This window comes from Zalophus californianus, chromosome 5, assembly GCF_009762305.2.
Source record: "Zalophus californianus isolate mZalCal1 chromosome 5, mZalCal1.pri.v2, whole genome shotgun sequence".
Taxonomy (NCBI): domain Eukaryota; kingdom Metazoa; phylum Chordata; class Mammalia; order Carnivora; family Otariidae; genus Zalophus; species Zalophus californianus.
The window spans coordinates 94863752-94890175 of record NC_045599.1 but is presented as its reverse complement, the minus strand read 5'-3'; the positions used below and the strand labels follow the sequence as shown (position 1 = coordinate 94890175).

At 44.2% G+C, this 26424-nt stretch overlaps 2 protein-coding genes across 9 annotated transcripts in view; one reads left to right on the top strand and one right to left on the bottom strand.

Moving 5' to 3' along the window:
• INSYN2B (inhibitory synaptic factor family member 2B) overlaps window positions 1-24141 on the bottom strand; it is a 180038-nt gene extending 155897 nt beyond the window's left edge. For 7 of the 8 annotated variants that reach the window (XM_027605825.2, XM_027605823.2, XM_027605824.2 and 4 more), the window contains exon 1: window positions 23960-24141. The gene's annotated coding sequence lies outside the window, so the exon portion shown is untranslated. The remainder of the gene's footprint in view (window positions 1-23959) is intronic. The other variant, XM_027605820.2, reaches the window with a different exon arrangement.
• Window positions 1-26424, top strand: part of DOCK2 (dedicator of cytokinesis 2) — a 407160-nt gene that overhangs the window by 290469 nt on the left and 90267 nt on the right. The gene's annotated exons all lie outside the window — the stretch shown is intronic.

Here is a 26424-nt window from a genome sequence, read left to right as displayed (position 1 = left end):
GGCTGTGAGTAACTCATGGCTATAAGCCCTCAGCAATCACCAGGCATATTTGAAAATTCTCTCAAAGTGAGAAATCCTAAGGAACAAATTGTTTTTAAATATAATGATTTTTTTTATGAATACCCAACTTAACAATTAATGGTATTTACGTAATGTTGCATTATGTAGGCATTTAATTAAACTCTTGCTCATTTTGATTTTGCAATTTTCCTTTTATATTTTGAAGCCAAAAAAATTTTTTTTCAGGCCTAGGTCAAGGTAATTGTGACAAGCTGTCAACTAGTGGCCAGAAAGAGCCTTCCTACCTCCCTGCCCACAGCTGTGGCTCAGCAGTCAGATGGGACTTGGCTTCAGAAGGGACCATGGGTTCATCTATTCCTGTTCTCCCATTTCATGAATGGGGAAACTGAGGTCCAAGGAGGGGAGTGACTTGCCCAAAAGATAGTTGATTCCCCAAATGCAGAGTCCTGGACCTTCCCAAACTTGTTTTTTTTTGTTTTTTTTTTTTTTTTACATATCTTCAAGGGGGTGGCTCCCAAAGTTGAGGGGAGTGACTACATGAGTGGTCAAGGTTGCTGATGCCTGGAAAGGCTCAGATGCACATGTGTGCAACCCAGTGACTAAATCAATAGTGACTTGAACCATCAGCCAGGGAAGTGTCCGTGAAATACTAGCAGGAATTTTCATCAGTTGTTAGAACTTAGCAGGGGTATTTGAAATCAATTGCAGACGGTGCCTCCTGTGACTGGCAAATCTCCAAGAGGGGAGCTGGAGGGAGTGGAAGGGTGATTGCAGACCCCCACCGGCCGAGAGCAAACCTGGGCAGAGCTAAGCATTTTTGTGCTCCCTCCCTGAGCCTTGCAGAGATTCAGAAATGATGGAAAGCTGGGGAGCTGCATTGTCATTCCCAGAGGAGGTGAGAATGCCAGGTTTTTCATCTACTTAGGGCTCAAAGTGGTCCTGGAGAAGAGGAAAGAGAAATACCCCTGCCCAGGACCACTGGGGACAGAAGGTCATCTGGACAGTGCCAGGGCATGCTCAGAGAGTGAAATGTCTTTCTTTCCAGTAGGAGGGTTCTGGGCTCCAAAACTTAACTGAGCATATTCAATAAATGTGTCAAAAAGGATGGGAGGGAGACTGCCTTTGCATTCTTCTTTAGTGGACAGATTCAGCCAGGAGACCTTGCTGTAAAATCCTGGTTAAACAAAGTCTATTTACAAACACTGTATTTACAAACAGCTATTGTGCAAAGGCTTCAGAGATACAGTTCCTCTTCATGTCTCACGGCCAAGGTGGTCTTGCCTGGATCTGGTCAAGTCCAAGCAAGGCAGATGTACTTTGGGCAACTAATGTGCTTCCACCTGGGCTGTGGGAGTCCTAAGAAAGAACAAGACACGGCTCTGAAACTTGGGGAAACAAAGATTTAGGTGAGGATGAGGAGACTCAGATCTGCAAAGGGCAGGGCACTAGGTTGGGATCTGGAGTCTGGATGGTCTTCCCAGTTTTGCCACAAATTTGCTGCATGTTTTTTATTAAGTCACTTTAGTTCCCAGAGCCTCAACTTCCTCCTCTGTCCTGCAAGGGCAGGATTTGATGACCTCTACAATCTATCCTAGTTAAACTGGTGCTATGCTACATGGCAGAAAGTACAGTTGCTGCTCTAAGTGTCTCCAAGAAAAGGCTTCTCAGAGATGGACTGGATGTGTGGAACAGCTAGAACAGAATTAGGAAGAGGGTTCAAACACAAGTGATGTTATTAATCCAAGAGACTGCCCCAGATCTCACAGGAGTCCTCAACACAAGGCTCTGACCCACCTTGGATCCACCCTCTTCCTTCAGGTCCCTCTCTCTTGAATTGTATTAGAACTCAAAGAGCATGGAAGTTACCTTCAGGATCTCAGATAGGATGCAGGTTAGAATTAAGGAAGGGCTTCTAGACAAATGCTTTAAGAGGTATAAGCATGTAACCAAACAAGGAGAAAGGCGTCATCTCCCTTTTAAAAGCCTTAAGATGCTGGGCACAGGTATATTTTGCATTCCTGAAAAGCTATGTGCTAAGAAAATGCATAGAATCAATTCCATTTAAAATGCACCAGGAGTGCTCACTATTTAAAGGCACTGGAATGCCCTTAAATTCACCTGTTTGTAAGTACAGACTTCGTTTAACCAGGTTTTTAAAGTGAGTTTCCCAGAGTGAATCTCTCTGGCAAATAAGAGTGCAAATGCAGTCTTTCTCAGAGATAGATAAATGGATTCAGTTCCTTCTCAAGATTTCTTTCAGAAATGCAAGCACTCAATAAATAGTGGTGAATAAATGAATGAGTGAAAATGGGCACCATCAGTCCTAGTTGGCTGTGTGACCGTTAGCCAGTCACTTAACTACTCTGAGCCCCAGTTTCTACATCCATATCATGGGGAGATAGTTAGAGTTTCTACCTCGTGGGATCGCTGTGAGGATTAAATGAGACCAGAGATAGAAAGCACTTAACACATTGCCTGACATAATAAGGACTTGACCAGTGTTAGCTATTACTATTATTTCAGTGCAATTATAATGCCTATTTTGTCCTTTCCACAGCCCTGTGAGGGTAAGTATAACCATCCCCACTGGGCAGATGAGAAAACAGGCTCAGAGGTGTCAGGTGCCTGCCCAAGGTCGCATGTAGATCTGGGACTCTTTCCACTGCTGAACAGTCAGTGAATGAAAACATCGGGACATCCTTCCTACTAACGGAAGAGCAGAGGCAATGCACTAGGAAGGCTCAGGAACACATGGGACTCCTTCTGGGTTTTCCAGACTCCCAGACTGGCCTGGTTTGGTGGAGTGAAGAGCTTTGATCTTCCCAGTTTCCTGATTTGTTCACGGCCCTGTTAGCTCTAGGATTGGTTGGGTTCCAGTTAGTGCCACTGTTCCTCCTCACCCTCTTAACGAGCCCCTGCTGGCGGGCATTTATGATTTCCTTAAACAAGCCTGCTTACAGAGACACACTGAGCTCCGCAGCGGAAGGGGAGGTTTCTACTGCAAAGTCCACCCTGAGCAAGCACAGTTCCAGGAGAGGCCCTGCCAGCTCACCTCAGCCAAGACACAGATGTACACGCTCTCGAAAATTAAAGCAGTGCAGGCACATTTAAAATTCGTTTGGTGGATATTCTCCCTGAACAGAGTGGATGGACCTGCATGTGGGAAACATGATATCCACACATGCACATAGATGAACAAAGCACAGTCTTTAGTCAACTTGATTATCTGCCCTCACGGTGGGGAAGGAGTCCTGACTAAAGGAGCACACAGATACTCTAGAAGCTTTGCTTTGCAGGAAAAGGAACCTACCACATTCGCACCTTGCTGCGCTATTGTTAATGAGTTTCTGAGGCTATTAGATACCATCTTTGCTTTCCTTCCCCATCTGAGTTTGGGTTTCTAGGGGCAATGAAAAGCCCCAGAGGTGGGCGAACAAGAGCAGGGCATACAGAACGTCTGAAAACCCCATTATCTGAATAATAGTGCTGATGGTTTAGAATGTTCTCATTGAAATCCTGGTGTGCACATTTAATTTATAGCTCTCTATACACATACAGTGTGGCTGTTCTCTTCAGCACCCCCACTCCTTATTGGTAAAAGAGAGGACAAAGGGGATCTTTTTTTCCTTTTTGGGGGTATGAATTTGTAGCATGTGGTTTAAATATTCATTTTATAAGAACAATGTCACATTTTAAGATTCAGTGTTAGGCACAGAGTTCTCTTAAAGATTGTTAAATAAGTACTAAGGCCAGGAAAAAAGCTGGTGTGCCAGCAATGTCCAGCAATAGAGAGGCTAATCACGCAGAAGTGGCTGACATTTACCAGCCACCCGGTCACCCTCATAATTGACGTGGGGTAAAGGGTTCTCACCTCTGCATGCTTCTCTTTCTTGCCAAAAATACTTAAGACAGTGGGAAAAAATATAGTATGCTTTGTGTCCCTCAAATGATTGTGTTTTATCAGCATGACCAGCTCATGGTCGGTTTGGTAAGGAATGACACAGGTTCCCAGAATCGAGATCAAATAGATTCCCGTAATAAATTACTGACTTCTAAAGTATTTAAGCTTATGACAGGGCAGAAACAACAGATGAAAATTTAGGTAGCCTTTCAGAATATTCCAGTGAGCAGGAGTGGGTATGTATGAGAAGCATAAACTTCTCAGAATATTTTAGGGGAATCAGAAGATCATGCTCCAGAAGCAGAATGGTTCAGTGTCTTGCTGTTACAAGAAAAACGTTTACAGCCCCACATGAGAAAGAACTTTCTAACAATTCTATCTACAGGAAAAGGGAATTCCTGATTAGGTGGGCAGTTCTTTCTTTCTCAAGTTATTCAAGCTGAGGTCACTGGATATTTTCCCGGGGGTACTGCAGAAGGCATCGTGCATGAGGGTGAGTGTTGGCCTTAAAGAGTCCTTCCAGTTCTGAGATCCTCTGACTTTATGTTTCTTATTCTTGGCCAGGTATTTTATTAACAAATGCTATCCTATCTGTGCTTTCCACATAGTGAAATTCATCACAGATCTAGGAAGACCAAGAAAGAGTCATGTGGAGACCAGGTAGAATACTCAGAGGGAAAAATGTGAAATATAATGACAGGATGGAAAAGGTGATTTGGCCTGGAAAGGAGGAAACAGAAGCATCCCAGAGAGCCAAGCTAATCCTTGGAAGAAGGGCAAACAGTTTCTTGGATTCTATTGAGGTCCAGATAATAGGAAATGGAGTTAAATTAAATTAAACCAGTATAAAGCTAGATCATCAGAAGGCAGAATGTTGGATCCCATGCTTTCAATCTCTCAGAGAATTGCCTTTATTGAGAACGGGTATGAGAATAGTCAGTTTGAGCTACATTTGTTGCTTTTGTGAAACTGATTAGGGTAAGGTCTACCCTGCTTTTCTAAGTCCTTTTATTAGGGACTCATGATAAATTCCTGCCAGTGTACAGTTACAAAGGAGAAAATAATGTAGTTTCTGCAGAAAGCTGTTCTTGCTTTCTGTGTCTGGAAGGTAAAATTGTATAAATTGATATATTTCCCTTTTCTTCTGCCTTGGCTACTGGAGAACTCAGAGCCAGATCCCCAGATATTTACATCTACTCAGTGGTGGTACCTGGAAGTCACTACTTCTGCTTCTTGTAATAGATAACTCACTTCAGGACATCGATAATATGTTTTATGTTTTAATCTCTTATTCACTTCATGTCTTTCGGGAAGTGAGTAGGCTAAGCTCTCATATATTCAAGATGAAACAGAATAAAAGGGAGAACTATCAATTGGAAAGGGACATGATATCCTAGGATAGGTTTTCAATATGGATTGGAGAATTCCTGTCACTGGAGAGGACCAGTAAAGGAGGGTGAGTCATTGGGGTCAACATTCTTGGTCATCATCTCATTATTCATTTCCACTGGTCTTGTGCAATGTTTAAAACTCTGTAACTGTCATCAGATACCCCAGTACATTACATTGATAGGTGCTGGCAATGAGAGCCAGTTTAGGTTGACCAGTTGTCTATTTGCAATTTCATGAGCAGAGAGAAGTTTGGTCATAGGTCCTACAATTGTCATTGATTACAAGATGAGGAGCATTAAATGAGGGGTCTCTTGAGGGCAAGAAATGGATAATTTTTTATCACTGATTTCTCCACATCCTAGCATAAAAGCTGTCAGATTTCTGGTATCTGTGAAGGTTTGTTGAATTAAATTAAAGTGAACTGAATATAATTGAAATGACTTGAACTTCACTGAACAGAATTAAATTGAATTGCTTAATCTTGCTTATATCAGGGGACTGTCTCACCTTTGCTAGCTAATAAACTCTAACAACAGAGCAAAAATAAACATAGCATGCTGAGCATAATGTTTAGAATTTAAACATATGTTCATTTAAAAAATATTTATTATGCACCTCTTATACTCAGGCACTGTGTTAGGTACTGAGAAGACATTGGTGAACAAGAAGACATTGTCCTTGCCCTTGAGGAGTTCCACCTAGGAAAGGAAACAAGCACTAAACCTGTCAATGAATAAATAAATATCTAATTAAGAATTGTGACAAGTGCTGAGAAGGAAAAAATATAAAGTTTTTGTAGGAAGAATAAAATGAGGAACCTATTAGAACAAGCTAACTTGTCCAACTTAGAGAAAGACAATGTGTCTGACAGAGTAGTAGAAGATGAAACCAAAGGCAAGACTTTAGGTTTTATTGTGGCTTAGTAGAGACATGAGTAATGAGACTCATTTTTTTTTTTTTTAAATCAACTCTGGTTTCTCCCTGGAGAGGAGGAAGCAAAACTGGAATCAAAGACCAGTTAGGAGGCTATTGCTGTAGTCCTGGGGAGATATGGTGGTAGATTGAACTTGGGTAGAAAGAAATGGAGGAAGTCCAGCCATATTTGGTATATAGAATTGGAAATGACTTGGTCAACAGTTAGATGTGGCCAGGAATTTAAGTTTCAAAGATGCCTGAAGCTTTCTATATAGGCAACTGGGAGGACAGAGGTGCCATTTCCTCTATAAAGAAGAGGATTAGATTTGAAATTAACTGAAGAGGTGAAAATCAAGAATTTAAATTAAGCATCTTGAGTGTAGGATACCTGTAAAATGTTCACCTGGAATTATCAAATAGGTAGTGGTGTCTACACAGTCATTCTGTAAATATTTACTGAAAACCTAACTTGTGTCAGGCACTGGAGTGGGTGCAATACAGAATGTATGTAGGACATAATCCTTGACTTCCAGGAACTTAATGTCTATTGCTTAAGATGACATATTAGAAAATATTGCAATAGAAGGGAGGGGGGTGGGGGGATGGGTTAGCCTGGTGATGGGTATTAAAGAGGGCACGTTCTGCATGGAGCACTGGCTGTTATGCACAAACAATGAATCATGGAACACTACATCAAAAACTAATGATGTAATGTATGGTGATTAACATAACAATAAAATTTAAAGAAAAAAAGAAAATATTGCAGTAGAAGAAAGGATATGATTTTTAAAAATCATTAGAGAAAGAAGTAGGGTTGTGAGTTGAAAGGAGATGGTGAATGGTGGGCATCAAGGTAGAAGTCAGAGTGAGGAGATAGGGCATTGAGTCCAGACTCAGGGTGAGGCAGAATTCTTATAGCCCAGAACAGAGAAATCTTTAGCACCTGTAGCTGCCCAGGCCATGCTCTGCCACCATCACCCAGCCAGATATGGTCTAGGAGGTGGAAGGGTGTTAGCCTGTCAGCTCCAGCTGGGCTAAACCCAAAAGCATGAGAATTGATGTTTTGACAGTTAAAATGAAGGTCTGGAGGAAACGTACCCACCATGAAGAAGCCGAGGGACATTGGCCAGGTTTGATCTGGAGAAACTGATGTTTCTCTTCCTTAGAAGTGAGGAGAACAGAAGTGGGCCTTTGGGATGGCTCTATGGTCCCAGCCTCTGTCCCTGGATTTCCACTGGATGGCCCTGGAACATCTGAACTGGGAAACAAAACACCCCACCCCTTTGTTCGGTGTTCATAAGGCACTGTTGCTTTTGGGAAGGGCTAAGAATGTTCTTTGAAAAATGCCTCTTGAAAGTAGTCCAGGCGTAGTGGGTATAAATTTACATCCATGAACTGTTGTGAGATACAAGATGATAAATCCCTGACTTTCTTTAAATGAGATGCAGTCTAACCTGGAGCAGCCCTGGCCTGTCTCAGCTAGCATTCACAAAGACTCGATCTCAGCTTCCTTCTTCCCACCCAGAGAGTCATAGGGAAATCCCTGGGGTCTTATGCCCCAGCAGAGCATTCTTGGAGATCCCTCTGGTCTCAGGTACTCCCTGGTCACAGCTGATTTTGCCATCATATGACCATGCATGTCGCTAATGACAAAAGCTTTGCTGGTTCAGTACTGCTGGGGCCAGCCATCCTAGGGGCACAGTTCCCTCGGACATGCAAGAGTTACTGATCTTTGCTACTTACAACCTCAACCTACCACCCCCCTCCTAGTGTTGGGAGTCTCTTTTCACCCTTTTTTCCTCGATTTCTGCCTTCTTCTCCCTCACTGGGTTTTGTATCCCCTTTCCTTCTCCCTGGCCTCAGTTGCTCACTAGAGCTGCTTTGCCCCAAAGCTCTCTAAGGCAATGATTCTTTTTTTTTTTTTAAAGATTTTATTTATTTATTTGACACAGAGAGACACAGTGAGAGAGGGAACACAAGCAGGGGGAGTGGGAGAGGGAGAAGCAGGCCTCCCGCCAAGCAGGGAGCCCAATGCGGGGCTCGATCCCAGGACCCTGGGATCATGACCTGAGCCAAAGGCAGCTGCTTAACGACTGAGCCACCCAGGCGCCCCTAAGGCAATGATTCTTGAATGTTAGGGCCCATCAGAGCCCCTTAGAAGGCTTGTTAAACAGAGATCACTGGGCCTGCTCCCAAGGTTCTGATTCAGCAGGACTGGGGTGGGGCCTGAGAATGTGCATTTCAAACAAGGTTCCAGGTGAAACTGATGCTGCTGGTTCACACTGAGAACACTCCTCCAAGGGGAAGGAACAAAATTCCTGGCTACCCTTATGGAAATGGCAGGGAGAGGGGAGGGAGAAGGGAAGGGAAGTTACAGGAAGGTTGAAGCACAAATAAATATTTCAATTAATTACTATGCCAGCCACCATCTCATATTGAATGATAAAATTATATTGACCAAAACATGATTTAGATGCACATTTTTAGGGAGCTCTTCTATTCAGTGAAGAAGACCCAGGGGAGTTACATTATATCTTTTTGTCCCTGGTGACCATGGACCCGTCTTTGTTCACAACTTCTCCTGAGCCTAGAGCTCAGGACCCCTGGCTTGGAACCCTTCGCCCCTGCAACTCATCATGTGATTTTCAGAAAGTGGCTTTGCTCCTATTCCCAAGCCCAGACAACGAGTTTTCTTTCTGTTGCCTGGACTTGTCATTGAGAAGGCTGGCATCATCTGCCAAACGTATTTGCAAGTAAAATGTCCAAGTGGCAGGAGAGAGGTCAGGGAGAGGGACAGCTAGACGTGGTGGGCTGTGTCAGACAAGCAGACTGCAGGAGCTCTCAGCCCTCTGGCCAGCTCTTCTGCGGTGCATAGAAACCTGGCAGCATGTCAGCCTGAAGGGCCTCCTGCTACCTCTCCCACAGCACCTGGGGATGGGGCTGCCCTTGAAAGGGCTGCAGCCAAAGTTATTAAGCCAGAAATTGTCCCTAGCAGTGGCAGTACTGCAGAGTGGATCAGGCTACGGCTGCCCCGACTTCACATCTTGTCAGGGCCACATACTAGTTGGGTGTTGCTTTGGACAAGCTACTTTTCTTCCCTGCGCCAAAGCTTTCTCGTTTGTAAAAGGCAGATGATAATAGTATTTATCCTCAGTGTTGTTGTGGGAATTCAAAGAGATAGTGTAGGAAAATTGCTTAGCATATATCTGCCACAAAGCAAGTGTACAAATAAAGGGGAGCCTTCATCGTTCATAACTATTACTCTGTTCTGGATATTGGAGTTCATGTCTAAATTTTCCTCACGGACCGTGAGCTCCTTGAGAGGAGGAGGTGGGTCCAATTCCCTTCTCTAACCATTCATCAAATAGCCAAACATCTGTTTGCAGCCCAGCTCTGTGCCAGTCACTGTGCTAGGGGCCCGGCATCCCGCCCCACACACACTGTGCGGGTGTTGATGAATAGTTAGTGGATGAAAGGGGAGGATGGATGGGCAGGTTACAAAAGGTACCTTTTATTGAACAGCACTGAGTGCTAGAGCAGTGCTTCTCAAACTTCAGTGTTTGAGAACTGCCTACCTGGGAATCAGATTCTGATTCATCCAGTCTGGAGAGGGGCCTGAGAGTCTTCATTCCTAACAAGTTCCCAGGTGCCCCTGCTCTTGCTGGTCAATGAAACGTGCTTTGAGTAGCAAGGCACTAGGTGTCTGTGCCTTACCTCACTTATTGATTGGAAAAACCTTCGGAGTTTAGAAGTGAGGAAAAGTGAGTTTGTAGGGATCGAGCAGCTTATTTATGACAGCTGACCAGTCTGGAATCAGGGTGGCCTACCCCATTTTTGTCTATTGAGCTATATTGACTCCTTAAGACCAGAGGTTCTTAAAGTTTGCTGCACATCAGAAATCACCCAGGGAGCATTAAAAATCCTGATGCCTGAGGAACGGAATACCAAGTAATTCTAATGTGCAGCCAAGTTTGGGAACCACAACTTCCCAGCATAACCTCATCCAAAGAACAAAAAAGGAAGGAACCTATTCAATCTCTCTAATTTCAGGTACCAATCATAGACTTTCAGAATTTGGAACCATAGGTCTCTTCATTATTTTACAGATGTGGAAATTGGGACCTCTGCAGGTTAAGATACCTGCCCAAGATTACCCAAATCACTGACAGCAAAGTTAGGACTAGATAGAATTCAGACCTCTTAGCTCCCACTTTCCACGTGTCTCCTGTTCTAACCAGCTGTGAAGGTGACAACTCACATGGGTCCTGTCCAAGAGAAGGATCACAGAAACACAGGCTATTCACTGGAAAGGCATCTTCATGCTCTGCCACCAACCAGAACCTCAGAGACTTAAAAGAGACCTGGGGGTGGTGGGTGGAGAGGGGGGCCCTGGGGAACATCATCTGACACCACAAGGGCAGGGAAATTTTCCTTTACAATAACATCCTGCCATTCTTGAAATGATAGCATGTGACAGATGATGCTGTGAAGTTATAAGGACTTTAAAATTCCAAAATGAAACGTATAATCCCATTATGGTAGGAGCAAAATTAGTGGCTTGATTCAGTACAATTAACATTTATTGTCTTAATCATGACATAATGTCAGTTTCACTGAATGCTGCATGTTAAAGATATGGGGACTGCAAATATGTACAGTCAGTCTTTTTGGGGGGGCTTGACATGACTCAGAGTTGAAGAGCCCAAATCTTAGCTGTTTCTGTGTAGCTTTCCCTTACAACCATTGAAAAATTAGCCATGTGGAGTGCCTGTACTCTTAATTGTAACCATCTATTGAGCACTTATTCTGTGAGCACTGCATTATCCCCTTGTGGATGTATTCATACTTAATCTATATAACACTCCCCCATGAGGCATCCCGTAGCAAATAGCTTAAAGGTGTGTGTGTGTGTGTGTGTGTGCATGCGCACACGCATGTGCTTGAGTGTTCTGAGGCTGGGAACACCGTGTGGTCAGGCAGTCAGCGATGAGAAGAATATGATCTGGATAAGTGAGTTGGATGGGAATTGGGACAAATTCTGTGTGGCCTGATGGTAGAGTTTAAAGGAGCAGTTAGGAAGAGTGGAAGAAATGAAGTTAGGGATCATGCAGGGAGTTGCAGATCATGCAGGGAATTGCATCCTGTGCTAAGAAGTTTGGATTTTTACCCTCCGAGTCAGTGGGATCCATTGAAGATTTTAAGTAGGACTGAGAGATAGTCTCATTTCCATTTTAGTAAGACCGTACTCTGACTGCAGTACGGAGATTAGAGGGGGCAGAGCTGGAGGGAGTGTCCACTTAGAAGGATGTTGCAATATGCCAGGTCGGCAATGATGGTAGCTTCAATTAAGGCAGTGAGACGGGGCACAGAGAATAAACACATTCAAGATAAATTTCTAAATCCCTGAGGTTTGGTGATTTATGGGATGGAGCGGGAGGGGGAGGAGAGAGAGGAGAGACAGAAGGAGAGAGAGATGAGAATCAAGGTCTATGCCTGGACTATTGTCTTGAGCTGAGAGTGGTCCTGAGAAGGAACACATAGGGAGGAGGGAGAGAGGCTCTAGAAGAAGGGATGTTGCTGACAGGTTTATAATTTGAGCTGCCTATGGCCCGTGCCAGGGGAAATGTCCAGTAGGAAGCTGGACTCCTGGAATTCTCTTTCTTGATCAGAAAAGACTCTAAAGCTGTCAACATTTTGCAATCTTATGATCTTAAGATAAATGTCTAAAAGAACGACAGCTTGACCTTAATCATAGATTGGTTGTCCTAGCTCGGAATATGACTCAGGGCAATCAGCTAAGAAACAGAGGCCCTGTGGGCACTGGGACAGTTAAGAAGACCTTTTTTTTTTTCTTTTCTTTTTAAATATTTATTTATTAATTTTTGAGAGAGAGTGTGTGTGGGGGGAGGGACAGAGGGAAAGGGAAAGAGAGCCGTAAGCAGACTCTGCGCTGAGCGCTGAGCCCAACACAGGGCTCGATCTCACAACCTGAGATCATGACCTGAGTTGAAATTAAGAGTCAGATGCTCAACTGACTGCACCACCCAGGCGCTCGAAGAAGACCTTTTTTCTTTAAAATCATAGCAAATGAGATAGTGTCCCCGATCTCTTTGATGGGAGTTGTCTCACTCATTCTCTCACTCATTTGAAAAACCTTTTACTGAGCACTTTCCATAAGCCAGGCATTGAGGATACAGGATATAGAAGAAGGTCCCTGTGCTTGAGTACCTCTGGGGCTAGTGAAGAACACAGACACATGGACATATGATTAAGATTCCATGTTACAAGCAGAAGGAGAGTTGGATGTCAATGTTCAGGACCCCCAGATGTTCTTAGACTTTGGGATGTTAAATATTGCCATGGAATAGAGGCAGATATTTGTGGGATGGTTTTCAGTTTTGAAGCTGAAACTTTGATGAATCGTGCAAAACTCACAACTATGGAGAGACCAGGACTTCAAATTAAGTTTTGCAACTGTTACATTTCTTTTTACTTTATCACTATTCTGATTCCCTCTGTGTCTTTAGGAAGGCCACCTCCAAAGTCTATTCACTTGATGCTGTGTTAATGGTGATGCATATAAGGAGAAAGAATTATTGTAGCAGAGGAGGGGTGTACCTAGCTCTGTCTGGGGCAGAAGAGCATAAGGTGGAATCAGAGAAGACTTCCTGGAGGAGGGAACAGCACTTGCATGGGTCTTGAAAAATGAATTGGACTTCATGGTGTGTAAAAGAAGGCATCCTTAGCTTGTGCATGTGCCAAGGGAACAGAGAGAATTTTGGCATGTTGGTTGGGGAGGTGAGGAGAAGCAGGATTCAGATGCTGGGCAGCCTTCAGGGACCAGGCAAGTACATAAAAGAACAAGGTGGAGTGACCAACTGTCCTGGCAAGAGCGGTTTCCTGGCACATGGGATTCAGTGCTAAAACCAGGCAAGTCCCTGGCAAACCAGGAAGCGTAGGTCACCCTAGAATGAGGCCAGGCCTGAGAGACCTGGCAAGTGCATGCGCACCACTCATAGGCCCTGTTCATGTCAGGAGGTAGCTCCCAGTGCTGCCATATGGGAATGCAGAATGGTATCTCTGGATCTTCCAAGTAGCCAAGAGAAGCTGACAATTCAAAACTTTATGGAAAAGCTGCTGTTTTTTAAATGTTGACCAAAAAGTCAAATGTTTTACTTTTTGTTTGAGTCTCGTTGACACACAAGTCACATGTTTTAAAAACACCATGCCAGCCCAACAAAGCATTTCTGTGCACCATGTGAGTGCCACGGACTGCCAGTTTGAGGATCTCAGAGCAAAGTGTCATAAGCAAAGCCTCTCACATCCCACCCTGTTCCTGCCCTGAGGCACATTCAGACAATTTTCATTATGCAGAGTGACTTCAGTGATCAATCCTTTGGTTTCTTAATTTGATGTTCTTAACCAGATTTCGATGCTGGGCACAGAACATAATTGATCAAAGCAAGGATGAATGGTGGTAATAGAGACACCCATTCAAGCTTTTTGAAAGCTGAAATTTGTGCTCAAAGGCTTGTTCTTGCCCAAATCTGGAAACCTATGTGGTGAGGAAGATAAAGCATGTGCATCTCAAGCATCAGCCTTAGTTTTTAGTTGAGGTCCATTTTTTTCTAGGTATCAGGACAACCCCTTGGCTGAGATAGGAAAAGAACTGTCACTTTGTAGGGAACTTGGAGGTCGGGGGCCAGCATTTGGAGGCAGTGAAGAACGGTATATTTGATTTAACACTGTGGTCAGAACAGCTGGGTTTTCTAGCACTAGCCCTCCCCCTTTCGGCGGCTGTGCGACCATGGGGAAACCACCCAAACTTTCTGGTCCATGGCTTCTCCATTTGTGCTGCAAGAAGACTGGCTTGCAGGGACTCCCAGGGATCACCCTCCCCATCATCTCTCTAATTCAAAGCTTTAACATTGATTAGAATTTTGCTAGGATTTCTCCAGGCTTGCCAGGCTGGTAGAGTCAGCAGGGGTTTTAAAGAACAAATCAGCCCAGACAACTGTGACATCTTTTTTTTCTTTTCTAGATAGAATTTGTAGATATGGGGTTGTAGTAAGTTGATCTGATATCTGGGCGCCACCAGGTCAGCTCTCCTGATGGCATTTTTATTGTGTCACTTGATCTTTCTTTAATTGAGTGTGGATTAGAACACAGGGGTGGGAGCTGGGTACCGGAAGAAAGCATCAAAGGCAGGGGCTCTGTGGCTGGGGAGCCTTCTGCTCCAAGAGAGGGGAGGGTGGAGCAGGTGGGGGAGGACCTGAACTCATGCCAAGCTGCAGTGTCACCTTTATTAATGATGACGGGGAGAGGGAGTCAGCAGGCAGCTAATGCGGACTGCAGAGGAGTAATTGGAAGGTGTTGTTACCATTCCAAAGGACAGGGAAGTAGAAGTGGGACAAATGGGAATTTAAAAGGAGGGAGGTGAGCAAAGGGAAAGAATGAAAAACAAATGGACTATGATGTCATTTGGAAAACTGCAAACCAATAAATCAATGAGGTATCATTGCCGGGGCAGAAAGGAAACAGCCTAAGGAGCCAGCCTGTCGGGGGAGCTGGGGGCTAACAGGAAATACAAGATCAGTAGGCGGTGCAGTGTCCTCATCAGGAGGTCAGCTGGAACCTGAGCCCCACGAATGGTCTTCCAGTCCATTCTGCCCCTTCTTCCTTGAGGCTCTTCTTTTTTTTTTTGCACATGAACGACATCAGAAGGAATGCTCTATCCAAAAGGGCTTTACAGGAGCTCATTAATGTGAACCCTTGGAGTCAGCTTTTCAAACAGTTATCTCTGAGTTCAGCTTCATAGGATTTTTTTCATCATTGGAATCAGCTTCATAAAAGCCAGAGCATGATGATTCTGCCAGTTTTTACTGTTAACAGATGAAATAGTACTCTCTTTATAGAAATGAAGAGCAAGAACTTTTGGTGGCTTTCTTTCATTCTCAAGACCTTGTCAGCAGAACTGGCCTGGGGCAACCCAGTAGGCAGGTGCCTGCATGGCATCCCATTACCTGCCGATGGAGGTTCAAAGCCTTCGGCCTGGCATTCAAGGCCCTTCCAGTCTGTCCCTCCGAATCTCTCTCGAGATCTCCCTCTATGAACTTCTGCTGTACCACAACACTCTGCTCATTTCCACCTCAGTGTCTTTCCTCATCCTGTTCCACATACAAAAGTGGGACAGCAATTTCTCAGCATCTCCACTCTCCCTCCCCCTCCCTTGCCTAGAGCAGACATCAGTAATCAATCAACACACTCTTACCTGCTGAGCTAGGACTTGGCCTTAGAATCATTTCCCACACAGCTCTTTAGGCATTTACTATCAATCAATCAAGTTAGCTAAAATATAAAATGAAATGTATTTTCTATTATAGATCTAAGATGTCCTTTCCCACTTTTATCTTAATCTCTTTCAATCACTTAGTTCCTCAAACCCCCACGTTCTCTGTGAAATTTTTCCTGAACATCACAACCCACAAAGGTCATTCCCACTTCTTACAAGCCTAGAGAAAACTTTCCTCATAGCACTCATTTTGTACCTGTCATCCGGCATCACAATGTATATCTCTCTACAGATCAGAGTTTCTCAACTTCGGCACTAGTGACATTTTGAGCTGGATCAGTCTTTGTTGTTGGGGCCAGCCTGTATACTGTGGCATGTTTAGCAGTATCCCTGGCCTTTAAGCAATAGATGTCAGTAGCAACCTTCCCTTCTCCCTCAGTTATGACAGATTGCCCTAGTTGAGAATTGCTATAGTGATGGATAGATTGATAGAGAGAGAGAGAGAGAGAGAGAGAGGGATATTCTTCCCTATACCCTGAGACCTTCAGTGTGTAGTAAGTATGTGATATAACTCCTTATAGATAATAGCTACTAAGTAAATATTTGCTAACTGATTGATTAATTGGGAGTGAGGAGTGAACAACTGTTTGGGAAAGGAGAAAAATCCTTCCCTAATGTGGATTAAGAATTACCCATAGTATGTCATTGCTTCAGTTGAGCACTGTGGAGTTGAGTGATCAAGGAGGTGTTGCAAAGAGGCCACCTCCACACATACCCAATCCATTATTATCGTACTTGGACCCAAGGAGCGGAACATGCTGGGACCAGCAGGTCACTTGCAGCAGGGTCAACTAGAGCCATTTGGAGGAGGTTGGGGAGGTGCTAGGAGACTCCTGGTTAGAAAGTTGGGCTTGAAGTTTAAAACACAATTGTGAGAGACCTTCTTCACTCTACTTCCTTCAAGTAAACACAAGGGGTAAACTAAAGCAATCCTTTTATCCACAAAATAATCACCCCTCCTGAAAACCCTCTTTCCTGGCTGCCTGGTTGTCTGTGAACACATCTGTCTGCCACCCCTCCTCTCTTTCAAACGTGGAGGCTTTGTAAAGGGAACCAAAGGGCAGGGAGAGAGTGTATAAATCATCATCCGCAATGCAGTTCTCCAGGTCCACAGGGAGGTTTAAATTATCCTGCACGAGTCAACCAAAAGCTAACTCCACACTTCCCCAGCTGATCAGCAAACTGTTCTGGTGAACCAGAAAGAAGGCTGAGGCTGAACATTGCAAGATGGCTTTCTGAGTGCCTCTGGTGAGCCAGGCGCTACACGGGACCCCTCCACCTGCCTTCAACTTCGTCCTCACAGCAGTGCTATGCATAGTACTGGTATCCCTGTTTCAGAGATGAGAGAAGCGGGGCCAGAGAGATCAAGCAACTTGTCCAGAGTTCCAGGGCATGTTGAAGAAAACTGGCATTTGCTCCAGGACTTAGGATGCCCTGTTCACTGCCTTCCAGGAAAGCTGCTTTTGTGGGAAACCAGAAAAATTTCCTAGTATGTGGCATTGATGTTCCACTCTGAATCCTTCTTGGCCTTAACACCCTAAGCAATGCAGAAAATGGAGCGGTTATCCTCAGTTGAGACTAAAATCATGGGAGACTCATAAACCATAGAGCACAGTCATTAAGAGCCCTGGTCCTGTTTATGTAGCTGTGTGTCTACCTATATCAACTGGTCTATCTCCCTACACAACCTGCCAAGCTAGCTCCACCCACCCATCCATTCATCCCTCCATTCCTCCCTCCCTCACCGTATAGGCACAAGACATTTCTAGAATGTTTCTTCATATTCGAGACCTTTATTGAATTGAATGGAATATTGAATGTTCTCTGTATTCAAGGCTAGTTAGGCAGGGAGCCCAGTAAGGTAAAATATTGTGTGCTTTTCCTTTCTTCATTATACTTCGAGGTTAAATTTCCTATTACTAAGATTACATCATGTTTCTAAAACAATAGCCTTCTGGGGTCAAGCTGATCTAGGCAAGTCAGGTCACCTCTCTACTTCTCGGTTTTGATCTGTAAAGTCCACATGGTTTTAAGATCGCCTGGATGTTGGGAGGATTAAATGAGATAAAGCATATATAGTGTATGGCCCATAGTGAGTGCTCAAGAACTGGTGGCGGTGGTGACCGTCAGGATACTTTTTTGCCCAGTGTCTGACTCATAGATGTCCAACTAATATTACCTTCTCCTTCTTCCAGTTCTTTTCTTCCCTTGCCACAACCCTATAAAAAGTCCTCACTGATGGATAAATAAAGGGCTTAGCATGCTGCCTGACACACACACGTAGCACTTTAAGTGATAGTTCTTGTCCTGTAGCCTACAGCGCCTTCCGCCTGAAACGTAATATCCTTTTGTGATACTTTTTCTGTTGAGGGTTGATCTTGGTGTCCTACTTAACCTTGATGCAAATGTTTGCAAGAGAAGGCGAGGGGCTGCTTAGAATACTCATCCAGAGCCCACATCCCAGTGATGCTCCTGGCTTTGCTATTTCCCAGGGAAAAGTGAGCTGAGGACAATACCATATTGTCCAGGACTCCAAACAGACCTTTTTGCACAGACTTTCCTGAGGCATTTGGTGCAAAATTGGAGGACCATCACTGGTATAAGTGCTGAGAATAAATCCTTGTTTCTGAAACTACTTTTCTTACAATGGCATTTGTGAACTTCCCCACCCACACCTCCACAAATGCTATTAGAAGTATTTAGAAAAATCATCTTTCATTCAGTTAAAAACTGGGGTGTCCTGAATGATAGCCCCTTCCTGGCAAGCAGGTTTCTCAGGTCCCACAGATGAGCATGGCTTTAATCAGAGACTGGGAGTCACTGGAGCAGGCTCCTCTCCATTCAGCTCTGAATAACAGGAAGATGAGCCCACTAAGCTTGAAGACCGATAGGATCCACATAAAACCAGAGTCCACTCTCTTGCCTGCCCAAGGAGGGCCAGAGTCTGCTACAAAATAGTCATTTAGTGAGAACCATTTGCTGAAGAGTGGTGACACTACTACAAATAAGGAAGAGTCAACATTGAAAACATAATTTGTGCTTTTCACAGACTCATGACCCTGGGAACAAGTCCAGTACTGTGTCTTGGAGATGGGCTTGTGTGGTAAGACGTGGAAACCGCCTCTTTAAAGAGGGGTTCTGGAAACACACAGCAGCAAGAGAAAGCCTTTTAAAACCCAAATCAATGGCCTCCTTTTGCACTTGGAGGAAAAGCCAAACTCTTGCCCCTGACCCCCAAGGGCTCACAGGATTTGGCCCCTGCCTGTCTCTCTGACCTCGTCTTATATAGTGTCTTCCCTCATTTCATACCTTCTAGCTATGCTGGCCTTCTTTTGGATCCTCCAGCATTCCAAGCATATCCCACCTCAGGGCCTTTGAATCTGCTGTTCAATTGCTCTGGAATGCTGTTCTACCATAGATTTGCATCACTGACTCTCATTATTCAGATCTCCACTCAAATGCCAACTCTCTCAGAGGCTGCCTTTGTCTCCCCTATTGAAAATGGTTTCTTTCCCACTCCATCTCTATCTCATTCCTTGGTGATATATCATTAGTAGCAGATACTACTGCCTAAAATAATCTTACTTGTGTACTCACTCACTTCTAGCATGTTTCTTCATCCCTGGCCCTCTACCCAATGGGGATGAGAGCTCATTAAGAACAACTTGTGTTACTTTCATTCCTGGTTGTATCCCCTGCAACTTGAACCAAGCGTGGAACGTAATAGGTGCTCAATAAATATTTGTTGAATTAAGGAATGTGTGAAAGAATGATCTCACTCTGGCTTGATCAAATATAATTTAAGATAGAGTACGTTCAGAAGTAGAACAAAAATTCTTTCATTTCTGAACTCTCTTAAGGCAAAGATGGTCTATACATGAACTTAACTTTTCAGAGTTTGTGTGTGGAGGGTAGAGTGGTCCCTATAATATTCATTTAGAGACGGGGAATACTATAATAAATTCAATCCCTCATCTAACACATATTTATTGAGCCCACACTAAGTGGAAGTTCAATTCTAGATTCTGGTGATAGAGTATAGATGGACAAAAATCTCTCTCCAGGTGGAGCTGACAGTGCTGACATGGGAGACACAGTGGATTTATGAAAAGAACACAGGTTTTGGAGTCAGAAAGATCCAGATTTTAATTCCTGGACCATCATATACTAAATGTCTGTCTAGGCAAGCTGCCTAACATCCATACATATCACTTTCCTCATCTGTAAAATGGGGATAAAGTTGACCTCATGAGGTTGTTGTGATGAGTCAGTGACATGATGAATGTAGAGTCCTGAACACAAAGAATGAATGAATGGAATTTCCTTGCTTTCCATCCCCCTTGGGATCCCTTTGTATCCTTTGGAAGATTTATTTTATTATTATTTTTTAATATTTTATTTATTTATTTGACAGAGAGAGAGAGAGAGAGAGAGAGAGAGCAGGAACACAAGCAGGGGGAGTGGGAGAGGGAGAAGCAGGCTTCCCGCCGAGCAAGGAGCCTGATACGGGGCTCGATCCCAGGACCCTGGGATCATGACTGGAGCTGAAGGCAGATGCTTAACCAACTGAGCCACCCAGGTGCCCCTATCCTTTGGAAGATTTAAAGTGACCCCACACCACAGAGCAGAGGCTCCAACAAGAATCAGAATGTGTTAGTTTCAAAGGAAGTATGTGTTACCAATTCAGTCTGCTCTTCCAGCCTTGATTCAAAGCAGCCTTGTTTACCCCTCCCTTCCTGCTCACTCTCGGAGGAGACACCTGTAGTTCTGGTCCTAGTGATGCTGGGTAGTTGAACCATCATTAATGTCCACAGCACCAGACAGGGGTACACGCAGCTAACTCTACAAGAGTTGTCATGTTGTACGGATGGAATATGTCAGAGCATATGCAGAATATACAGCATCCAAGTGGCACTTTTCTGTTTTCCTGTGATGTTGTGCCTTTGACATGGAGTGGGCCACATGAAACCCTGGGATCTGTGCCCATCGGGAAGCTTCCCCTGAAAGAGGGTGACTTGGTTTACTCTATCACACAGCAGGATCCCTGGGGAACCAAAGAACGTCACTGCACAAAGAGACAGGCACATCCTAAAGCCAAACAGCTGGGGGAGTAAGTTTTTGATGAAGACAGCTGTATTTCACGCTTTTGAACAATTTGGGCACTGTTGTCACTCTTCCTACCTGCCTGCAACTGTCGCCAAATAAAAGAAACCTCCCAGCATGCCCTGGTCCAAGAGGCTCACATTTGATTTACTTAACAGCTGGACTTTGGGTATGTTGTTAACCAAGGCATGTTCAGAGTCAAAGGGCCCTGAGCTGTGATTGGGAGCACTTGATGTGTCCACAGCCAGTCATAGGTAGGTGATGTCATCATTTCCCTCACCCAGGTCAGGAATTTCAATGAGCTAATCTGCATAGTTTCTCTGGATCACAGTCAGCAACTATGACAATAATAATAATAGCTGATAATTATTGAGGGCTTTCTATGTTCTAAGTGCTTTTTGATTTAATCCTCACTCACCCCATATGAAGTAAGGAACATTTCTATCCCCTTTTACAGATGAAGACACTGAGGCACAAGACTCTGCCCAACGTCACACAATGAGGAAGAGATAGAGCTAAGATTTGAACTCTGGCTGGCTGGCTCCGAGGCTCCCACTCTGACACTCTACATCCTGGCAGAACCAGGTGTAAACTCTTTGGAGCCCAGCCTTCTCCATCCCACTCACTGCTGCACCCTGACACCCAGCACAGTGCCCAGAATGTGAAGGGTGCTAAGACAGAACAATACACTGGTTTCCCCAAAGATCACTACACACTAGAATTCCGAGTACCTGACAAAGCCCTGAGATAAAGGGGTTTTAGAGTCCCTGTTTTTACTAACACCAGAGCCTCCCACTTCCGGTCCTGGATCCACCACACAGTGCCAATTCCACTCAAGAATTAAATATGTTACATAACCACATGGCAGACGTGGGGGTGAATGGAGAAGCCACCTGAGGATGGCATTTGGCCACTCTTAGTCTCCCAAGGAGATAAATGGCCTGAGAGATAGAACTTCTCATCTCCCTATGAGCCTCCCTCGGTATGAAAACTTTCCTTCATCTCTCCTTGGCGCTTTCTATATTTTATTTTATTTTGGCCCTGCACATTATTTGAAGTTACTATAGCAACGTGTCACCAGCTGGTATCGCGTAGTAATGTTGGCATTTAGGTAGCAAGCTCCCAAAGTTAGCTGCTTCCCTCCTTCTGTGAGCTCATCCCTCCCACAATTTCAGGTGAGTGGGGGACGCATCTGCAGCAACCAGGCCCCTCTCCCCCTTGGTTGCTTGGTTTTCAAGGCAGGGCAAACCGATTGCCTCTTCCTGGTCCACTCAGCTCTGCTGAGGTCTTGACTGTGTGTGAGTGTGTGTGTGTGTGTGTGTGTGTGTGTGTGTGTGTGTGTGTGTGTGTGTAGGTGTGTTTGCCTTAGAGGTGGTTAAATAGATATGTTTAAGTCGGGTGACGTGCACCCAACTATTGGCCTTATCAATATGAGGATATGATGATAATTTTTTTTTATGCAAAGGAGCCAAATGATTAGGGGAGGGCTACTCTCCTGATCCTAAACACCTAGTATCCCAGCTAATGAATATTAATCACAGGATACTGGGTTTCTCTTTTCTCTTTTGCCATCACACAGTGAAGAGACCCTGGCTGTTTTCCTTTGGAGCTTCAGTGCTCTCCCAGGTGCGCGAGACCTCTCTCCATACTGATGGGCTGAATTAATTAAGAGGATTGATTGTCGCGGATCGCTGAAGAGGGTTCTATGTGGCAAATAAGCCCTGCCACTCAAGGCGTTAAGTAGCCCCTCATCAGCCAAGTGCCTGCAATGATTGCACTTATTTTTACACGTTTGACCTAGTTTCAAACCGTGTCTCTTCATGCTGTGATTCATTAGCTACATTTTAAACCGCCCCGAACGGAGCCGATGTGACTCTGCCTGGTTTGTGCCAGTGTCTCAGATACAGTTTCTCTCTGGGATTTAAGATGCAGTTCCCCGTGGTATTCTGTTTTAAGAAGCAATTTCTCATCCAGGCACCTGGCATGCTGCTTGGCTATGGATGAGTGGCTGCCTCATGCCTTGATAGTAAATATATGTCACCTACACAATTTCGGCCAGGGATGGGAAGAGAGGGATTCTCACCAGCCTGGACTGCAGGGACCCCGCCACCCTGCTGTCCCCCATGCAGTACTCAGGCTTGTCCATGTTGCTGACAGGACTGGGAGATTTGACTCCTACACTATAAAGTTTGAGCAGTGTCAATGTGAGGAGTATCTGAGTTGCTAGTGCATCACTCCCCCCTCCCCATTCCTCTATCTCTTTCTAAACACTTAAAACATGGTGGATATAGAAGTAAGGTCTCAAACTTGTAGAAAGGGAAGGGGGCAGGAAGCCAAAGGTGGATTGCCATGATGAGGATATTACTGAAAAAAGGATAAACGTCAGAGAGGCATAATGTTATTCTATCATTCTCTCGTTATGTGACAAAGAGGGTTTTGTTTGTTTTGTTTTGTTTTTGCTGTTATTTGTTTTTTAATATAAATGACAGAAAGGAGGCTTTTCTGCATACAAAACTGCTGCTGGCGTCTCATGCCATTTCACTAATCAATCGATCACATCGGTGTGATTTCTGACAGATTTGGGGCTAAGGTGGGCTAGACACCAGAGTAGGAGAAAAGGGGTGCTTCCAGGCAGATGTAAAACACTGTCCTTTTTCATTAACAGCCAAATGCAGGCAACTTGTCCAAACTTCAGTCACATTGCACTACAAATCGTGCTGTAAGGCACTGAGCTGGATTTTTCTATGTGGTAGTTAGAAGGAAGGAATGGACAAGCTGGTAAAAGTAATTTTGATTGACTGGTGGACTCTGACATACTGAGCAGGTCCTTATAAAAAATAATGGTTTCTTTCATAAAATGGTCACTTTCTCTAGATGGGGACTAGGACCCTTTTCACTTTTATTTTCTTTTAAAATGAAGCATGGAAGTTTCTCTAAACAAGGCTTAAGACAATGCAGCCTTTTCAAGGTAATTCCAAGCAACTTGAGCTCTGAGGTTTGTTTTTTGCTTTTCTCCCCCCACTTCAAATTCAAATCAAGCCATTGGAAATAACAAGCACTCCCGTATCTATGCATTTGGGGCAGCCTGCAGTTCTGACAATGGTAGATTTTCCGACACACACACACACACACACACACACACACACACACACACTCACAATCCAAGGACCCATTTAAGCCAAAGCTTTAAAAGTAAACTATTGTCCAAGAGGCAAAAGCATTTTCTCTTAGAGGATCATGGATCACAAAAAATAAAACCTACCCAAATCTCTTACCTTGAAAGCAGTAGAATTACCTGCAGAGATGTCCTCCCTTTCCTTGCAAAATGAGCCAGGCTTTGGCCAGCAGCAGAATTACTCCAAAAGAAGGAATATTGGGTCCTTTATGTTGTAATTTTCACTGTTTATATGCAAGAAGTGTAGTGGATCTGCTCACGTAGGAATAAATAAAAAGCCGAACAAACTGCTCGGCAGCTACCATGTGAAAAGAAAAGACCTCTAGTGGTCACAGGCTGAATTCTTTGAGGAAAGGAGAGAAGAGATGGAGGGAGTAGAGGAAACACACGTGTGTGTGCGTGCACACACACACACACACACACACACGCACACACACACACCTCTCGAACTCTAAGATTTCTCCTTTCTGCCATCCAGCCTGGCCAGAGGGATGCGCGATGGTTTAAGAGGGACCTGGTTAAGTTAACAGCAATGGTGGTGTTCTGTCTGGTTTGAAAAGAACCAGTAATTTCACAAACTCACCACCACCCCCTGGGGGTCTGAGCAGGAAAGGCTTTGCCTCCCTGGTTGACCAGGATGGTTCACCCCAGTGTAGAGGCTCCGGTCCCCATCAGCATAGCATCCTCATTGTTGCTCCCGAGAGTCCCAGCTTTATGCTTTCTGACAGCTTTGCATGTTCTCTAAACATTTATGGAATGTGAGCGTGCTGGTGGCCACTGGCAGGCAGGGCTGGCTTGCTGAGTGTATGACCTGGCCTGGTGCTCAGAATGGGACCTGGGGCTGTCTTGAAATTCTGAATAATTTTTAACAAGGACTCTTCATTTTCATTTTGTTCTGAGCCCCGCAAATTATAATGCTGGTCTTGCTGACTGGGAAAGCATGTTATTCCTAACATCCTACTTGGGAAAAAGAAAACCTTTAGAAGCAAATGAGATTCCTGATCTCTGGGAGTTACCTTTGGGAATGTGAACTTGAGGAACATTCAGTTATCCAAAAGACTTCCTGTGAAGGAACACAGAAGGAACTTCTTGGGACAGTGAGGCTGTTCCTCCACCACTGTAACTAAACTGTAGAGCAGTAATCTACAAGGAGATGTATTTTTTTTTCATATGTGTGTTTTATATACATATATATTTTTTCATATGTGTGCTTTATATATATGTGTGTGTATATATTATATATTTTTTTATAATTTTTTTAACAAAATTATATATTTTTTTTTTACAAGTTATTTTTTAAACAAAAATAGCAGTTTGTGATACCAAACCCATTTTCTTGGTTCACACATAATACTTCCAGGCCCACCTCTCTGGTATGTCTTTTGTTGGACACCGTTTAGCAGTAGGGTTCCCTGGAGAAGCCTGTATCACATTGAGCAGACCATCTTCCACAAGCCTGCCCTTGACCAAACCTAGTGGGACTGCCTTTGACCAAGATGGCAGCCCTATTGGAATCTTGCAGGAGAGAATCTTGTGTGTCTCCTCTCCCTTGGTGGATCTGTGGTTGGTACCTCCTTTACAAGGTTTCCAGAGTAGATATCCTGAAATGCTGCTTGCAGACACTAGCCTAAATAGAAAATGTACCCTGATACAGACTGATAAGATCTGGGAGGGAAAAGGCAGAAAGGGCTGTGATGATATATTCTGGTACATGAAGGAATGTGGTTCTTGCTCCTCTGATCCCCTGGAGCCTTCCAGACCCACCTCTTCTCCACATCCTTGCATTGATTCCTTTCTTGTTTGAATCCCTCTAACACTTCGTCTGCTTGGCAGATTAAGGGTCTTGTACATTTTCCCTCACGGGTGTTAATCTTCCTTTCCCAACTAGATCATGAACTCCTGAAGAGCAAGGACCACCTCCTCTCATCTCTTTTATCCTCCAAAGCCCTTAACAAGTGCTGGTTCCTGGGAGCTACTGGCTTCTCACTAGCTGATTCATGATGGTCCAACAACTGATCCCTCTATAGAGAAATTCTTTGTATTCAAAGCATTAGAGGAGACTTTTGATCCATATCTGGGGGTAGATATGGATGGATTATTTTCCCACTTTACAGATGAAACAATTGGGGCTTGGATATATAAAATTATTTATCAAAAAATCAAATATATCCTGGATCTTTTTTTTTTTAAGATTTTATTTATTTATTTGACAGAGAGAGACACAGTGAGAGAGGGAACACAAGCAGGGGGAGCGGCAAGCGGAGGGAGAAACAGGCTTCCTGCGGGACAGGGAGCCCAATGCTGGGCTTGATCCCAGGACGCTGGGATCTTGACCTGAGCTGAAGGCAGACGCTTAACGACTGAGCCACCCAGGCGCCCCATCCAGGATCTTGATACAGGCTAGATCTCCTGACACCAATGCAGTGGCCTTTTCCTAAAGTACAAGCAGCTGGAGAAGTGATGGATCAGGCTCTATTTTCTATACGTGGAGCTCCCACTACAGTCCTAGTCACATAATAGGTGTTCAGTAAATGCTTTTTGACGAATAAACCCATAAATGAGCCA